Consider the following 6380-nt stretch of genomic DNA (forward strand, 5'->3'; position numbering starts at 1 on the left):
GGTTCCCTCATTGGTTTTTCACTCTTTCCTCTTTCTGACTTTATAGCTGACAATAGCAAATAAGACTCAATCTTTCAGCAGAGCAGGGAAAAGGGAATTTGGAAAAAGCTCTGCTCCCATAAAAAAATTCACAGGACAGCAGTTTGGAGATGTTTAGTAGGAGAAAAAACTGATCAAGGAAACACCCACTGTTTACTCTCTTCAAGTCTTAGCTGAGGGTCTTGGGACAAAATTATGAAACCACCTGGAGTAGAGTGGTCCCATCCATAGCTTGTGGAGAACAATGACATCAATCTGTCTGAGGCAGGAGAGCTGAATTAGTCATCACTTGAGATTGCATCCAACTCTAGGATCTAGGATCTGTAGGCTTTGTTCTGGGCCCATAGACAGCCATTGTCTCTGAATTCTGTTAATGGCTGAGTTGGCTTATAATCAAGAAGAAAAAAAGTAAGCTTGCACATCTGGGCAGAACCCAACTCGGCCGTCTGGCCTCTTTGTCCTTTACTAGACTGGAATTCTAGAAAAGGCAAGTTCAAGACAGGAGTTGGTGATGTTTGCTTGTCTCCCCATCAGCCTTCTGAAATGTCTCCTCTAATTGTGGCCTGGATAGAAGTAAAAGTGGATTTTTTTGTCCCCCTGCCGCCTATGTCCCCAGAGATAGAGTCTGAACTCCCAGATGGCCAAGGTCACCACATCATTGCTCAGACATCCTGTTGTTCTGGGCAAGACTAGCCCAGCCTCTTTCCATCTCCCCCAAAGGTGGGTAGAGCATGGGCTAGCAGAGGCAAGAGCAAAAGGCAAGACAGGAACAAAGGATTTTTTCTTCAGTGGAGTGACCTTCCATAAGTCACTTACCCCTTCCATGCCCCTTGCTGCTATGTGACTTAAGTCATAATTCATGGGTTACAAACTCTTCAGTTGCTCAATGGAAAGGGATGGAAAAAGGGTCAACTTGTACAGTTGTTCTACTAAGGAAACTTTGTCCATTCAAAGTCAGGTTACAGAGTGGCCTTTATTTTAATTAAAAAGCATCTGGGAATTTAAAAGCCCATTGGCACATGGCCTCCTTGGAGAGTAATGGAGGCATGTCATCTGGCTAGGCCATCTCATGGTTCTCTCAGTGGGGGGGCTGATGGGGGCAGGGGACTGGAGGCTGCCCAGGCCTGGTGAACTTTGGGTGACTGGAACAGATAAGCTGTACAGCACATACTCTCCCTTCACTGACATTACATACTGTCCTCAAGTAGTTCACACCCCACTGATCCTGCATCAGCAGGCTTCTGGGTTTTTGGCTGTGCTAACTGCTCTCTGAGGGCAGGAGGTCTCCAACTTTACACTTGTATTCCCTGAGTGATGGTAAAGGGACTCAATGTCGGGGTGTGCTCCTGTGTTACATGCCCACCAGTGCTGACAGCAAAAACATTTCTAGACATCTTCTTGTGACCAGGTTTTTACACAGGCAAGTATGCTCCCAGGCCCTGCTCCTCACACAGCGCAGAATGACTGGACAGATGGGGAGAACCAAAACCTGTGCCATCCCTGACTGTGGCTTTGCACATGTCTGTTCTCTTGTCTGGGCCTCAGTGTCCTCATCAGACAAAAATTACCTGCAGGTGTCAAATGCAGCTGATCACAGAATCTACTGTGCAGAGGCAGCTTAGTATAGTGGTTAAGAGTGTTGACTGCCTGGGTTTGGGTCCTGACTCCACTACTTTCTATCTGGGTGACCTTGGGTAAATTACAAAAATCTCCGTGTGCCTCAGTTTCCTCATTTGTAAAATGAGAATATTAAAATTGTTATTGTGAAGATTAAATGAATTAATATTTGTAAAGTACTTAAAATGGTAGCAGTAAGTGCTATATAAGTGTTTGTTACATAAGTACACTTGTTTAAGATGCAGATTTCTGGACCTGGCCCAAGGAGATTTTGATTCTATAGGTCGGGAAGGGGCCTTGGCAATATGGATTTTTAAAATCTCTCCAGGTGATTCTGATGCTCAGTCACTAGATGGTCCTTAAGCTCCTGTCCACCTGTGCACTGTGAAAGAGGTTCATTAGCTCAACAAATACTGAGTGTTTACTGTATGCCAGGCACTGTGCTAGGTGCTGGAGATATAGTAGTGAACAAATCAGACATGGGCCCTGCCTCAAGAAGCTTAACTTCTATTTTCATTTCCTAGGCTGCTGAAAACATATACCATGAAATGGATTGGCTTAACAATGGGAATTTATTAGCCAAGTTTTGAGGCTGAGAAAAATGTCCAAATCAAGGCACTATCAAGGCAAATGCTTTCTTTCCAAAGATTGGCTACCAGTGATCCTTGTCTCCTCTGCCACATGGCAAAGCACATGGCAGTGTCTGCTGGTCTCTCCCTTCTCTTCCAGGTTCCATTGATTTCAGCTTCTTGCTTCCATGGTGCTCTCTCTCTTTCTCTCTCTCTCTCTCTCTCTCTCTCTCTCTCTCTCTCTCTCTCTCTCTCTCCCTCTCTCTCGTCATCCCATTTATAAAGACTCCAGTATGATGATTAAGATCCATCCTGAATGAAGTGGGTCACACCTTAAATGAAGTAACCTCATCAAAAAGTCCTACTTACGATGGATCCACATCCACAGAAATGGATTAAATTTAAGAACATGCCTTTCTGGGGTACACACAGCTTCAAACCACCAAACCTTCTAATGGGAATAGATGAATATTAAGTGAGTAACCATCTAAATTCATAATAAATCAAACAAATATCTGATATAAATTTCATAGATTAGTAAGTGCTCTGAAGAAAAAGGAGTGACCCTCAGGATCCTACTTTCATGAGGGTAATCAGAGAGGCCTAATTGAGGAGGCAATAATAGCTGAGAACCATTCATATTACTCTTTGGGGGAACAGCTAGTGCAAAGGCCCTGAGGTAAGAACAAGCTGGAAGGGTTCAAGGAACAGAAATGACAGAGTGGGTGGAATGTAGTTAATAAGGGTAAAAATGGTAGGAAATAGGATTGGAGGGGTGGGTGGGAGCCAGATCATGGGGACCAGGATAGGATGTTTAGATTTCATTCTAAGTGCACTGGAAAACCATTGAGGGTTTTAGGCCAGGGAACAATATGATCTTATTTATGCTTTTAAAAGATTGCTTTGACTGCTGTGATGGGAATAGACAAAGGAGGCAAGGGTTGAAGCAGGGAGAACAGTTAAGAGGCTATTTTAATGGTCCAGGTGAGAGATGATAGTGGCTTGGACAAGGATGGTAGTGGTGGAGGTGGTGACAAATGGTGAAATTCTGGAAATATTTTGAAATTGAGCCAACAGGATTTCTGAATGGATTAGATGTGGGGGATAAGGGAAAGAGAGGACTCCAGAATGACTCCAGGGGTTTTGGCCTGAGCAACTGGATGGACAGTGGTACTGTCTCACCTTTCCACTGAGTGGTCTCTACTGCCTATATGCTTGCCCTGCTTCTCAGTTCATTCTCCACACAGCAGCCAGGCTGGGCTTTTCAAAATGCAAAATTAGGTCATGTCACCTCCTTTGCCCCATCCCCAATCTCTAGCCTCAGCCTAATGGTTTCCCATCATACTTAGAATAATATCAGAGTCTTTGCCATGGCCCATAAGTCCCTACAGGCCCCTGCTAACCTGTCCAAATTCATTTCCTGCCACTCTTCCAGACACTACCTATGCAACAGCCGCTCTGGACTCCTTGCTCTTTCTCAAACATGCCAAGAATGGCATTTCGTTTTTTTGTTTGTTTGTTTTTTTGTTTTTGAAAGGGATGAAATTTTATTTGGAGCTCAAATGCATTTTTTATTCAATTTTATTGAGATATATTCACATACCATACAATCATCCAAAGTGTACAATCAATTATTCACAGTACCATCTTATACCTGTGCATTTATCACCCTGACCTAGTTTTGAACATTTTCCTTACACCAGAAAGAATCAGAATCAGAATGAAAAATAAAAATAAAAAAAGAACACCCAAATCACACTTCCTCCATCCCACCCTATTTTTCATTTAGGTTTTGTCCCCATTTTTCTACTCATCCATCCATACACTGGATAAAGGGAGTGGAGTGTGATCCATAAGGTTTTCACAATCGTACTGTCACCCCTTGTAAGCTACATTGTTATACATACGTCTTCAAGAGTCAAGGCTACTGGGTTCCAGTTTGATAGCTTCAGGTATTTACTTCTAGCTATTCTGATACACTAAAAACTAAAACGGGTTATCTGTATAGTGCATAAGAATGCCCACCAGAGTGACCTCTCGACTCCATTTGGAATCTCTCAGCCACTGAAACTTTATTTCGTTTATTTTCACATCCCCCTTTTGGTCCAGAAGGAATGGTATTTCTAAAGGCCTTGGCCCTTGCTCATAACATGCCAGATGCAGAGTAGGTGTGTAACATTTTTGTTTAATGCAAGAATGAATGAATACATGAATAAATGAATATGGGCAAGAGAGAGTTGGGGGAAGGTCAAGGTCAGGAATCAGAAGTTCTGTTTGGGACATATTGTTTGAGATACCTATTATATGTACACAAGAGATGTCAAGTTGGCATTGGATAGATGAAAAGGGAGAGGGTGGGAGAGGTCAGAGCTACAGATACCCATTTGGGAGCCATCAACCATGGGGGAGTAGGTGGTGTCACTGTTGGATGTGATGTAGTTAAGAGTTGACTGAGAAGAAAGCTGCATTTATGGCATTGTTTCTATTCAGCAGTTCTCAATCTGGGGTGATTTTGCCCCCCTCCAGAGAACATTTGGCAACATCTGGTTGCCACAACCAAGAGAGGGGTACTACTGGTATCAAGCAGGTGGAGGCCAGGACAACCCCCACAACAAACAATTATCAAGCCCCAAATGTCTACAGTGCCAAGGTTGAGAAGCCCTCATTTACAGGTCCTAGTTTAAGTCTCCTGGATTTGTTGTTGTTTTTTCAATGTTTTATGCTGCACACAATTTGTTTCTCAACCTGTGCCAGTTTGAATGCATTATGTCCCCCCAAACGCCATTATCTTTGATGTAATCTTGTGTGGGCAGACGTATCAGTGTTGATTAGATTGTAATTCTTTGAGTGTTTCCATGGAGATGTGCCCCACCCAACTGTGGGTGATGATTCTGATTGGATAATTGCCATGGAGGTGTTACCCCATCCATTCAGGGTGGGTCTAAATTAAATCACTGGAGACATATAAATGAGCTGACAAACAGAAGGAACTCAGTGCAGCTGTGAGTGACATTTTGAAGAGCAACTGAGAGTGACATTTTGAAGAGGAGCTACAGCCAAGAGGGATACTTTGAAGAATGCACAGGAGCTGAGAGAGGAGCTGCAGATGAGAGACAGTTTGAAGAAGGCCATTGAAATCAGACTCTTGCTCCAGAGAAGTTAAGAGAGGACAAACACCCCAAGAGCAACTAAGAGTGACATTTTTGAGGAACTGCAGCCTAGAGAGGAATGTCCTGGGAAAAAGCCATTTTGGAACCAGAACTCTGGAGCAGACGCCAGCCATGTGACTTCCCAGCTAACGAGTTTTTCCAGACACCACTGGCCATCCTCCAGTGAAGGTACCCGATTGTTGATGCCTTACCTTGGACATTTTATGGCCTTAAGACTGTAACTTTGTAACCAAATAAACCCCTTTTATAAAAGTCAATGCATCTCTGGTGTTTTGCATTCTGGCAGCATTAGCAAACTAGAACACAACCTTTATTTATAAAAGATGCAGGAAAAAAGATCCAGAGGTGGCAATCAACTCTACCACCAGTTTATTGTGTGACCTTAAGCAATTCACTTCTTTTGTCTGAGCTCCTGGGGCCTTTGGGTGGTGGCAGGTGAAGGTGGGGGAAGGATTAGATTGAAACCACTGGCTGCTCTCTGAGCTTCCTGCTAGCCTTCAGTCTGTGCATCTCTGTTCTTTCCTCCAAAGAGAGGTAAATCCCCACTTTGTTAAGCCATTGGGCAGCGTTTTCCATAGATGTTGCTGGCAAAGAGCAGAGTGCAAGCTACCTCCTAGGCAGAAACTAAATTTCCTAGGACAGCTGCAATTTCAAACATTCTGTCAGCCTGAGTCCCCAGAAGAGCCTGGGTACTTTTGTGTCCCAAATATTTTGGTTTGGAATTTTCCACCTACTAAATGCTGGGCATTGTTCTAAGTGTTTTACATGCATGACCTCATTTAATCCTCACAACGAACGACCCTAGGAGGTAATACTGCTGTTACTCCCTTTTACAGAGGAAGAAACTAAGAATAGCTTGGTTAAGCCAGCAAATGACAGAGATGAGATTAAGACCCAGGTCTGCCCAAGCATCTTTCCTCCTCCATCACACTGGCTTTTTACATCATTTTCCAATATGCCCTGGAGCGGTTGATCAGTGAGGGGA

This window comes from Choloepus didactylus, chromosome X, assembly GCF_015220235.1.
Source record: "Choloepus didactylus isolate mChoDid1 chromosome X, mChoDid1.pri, whole genome shotgun sequence".
NCBI classification, from domain to species: domain Eukaryota; kingdom Metazoa; phylum Chordata; class Mammalia; order Pilosa; family Megalonychidae; genus Choloepus; species Choloepus didactylus.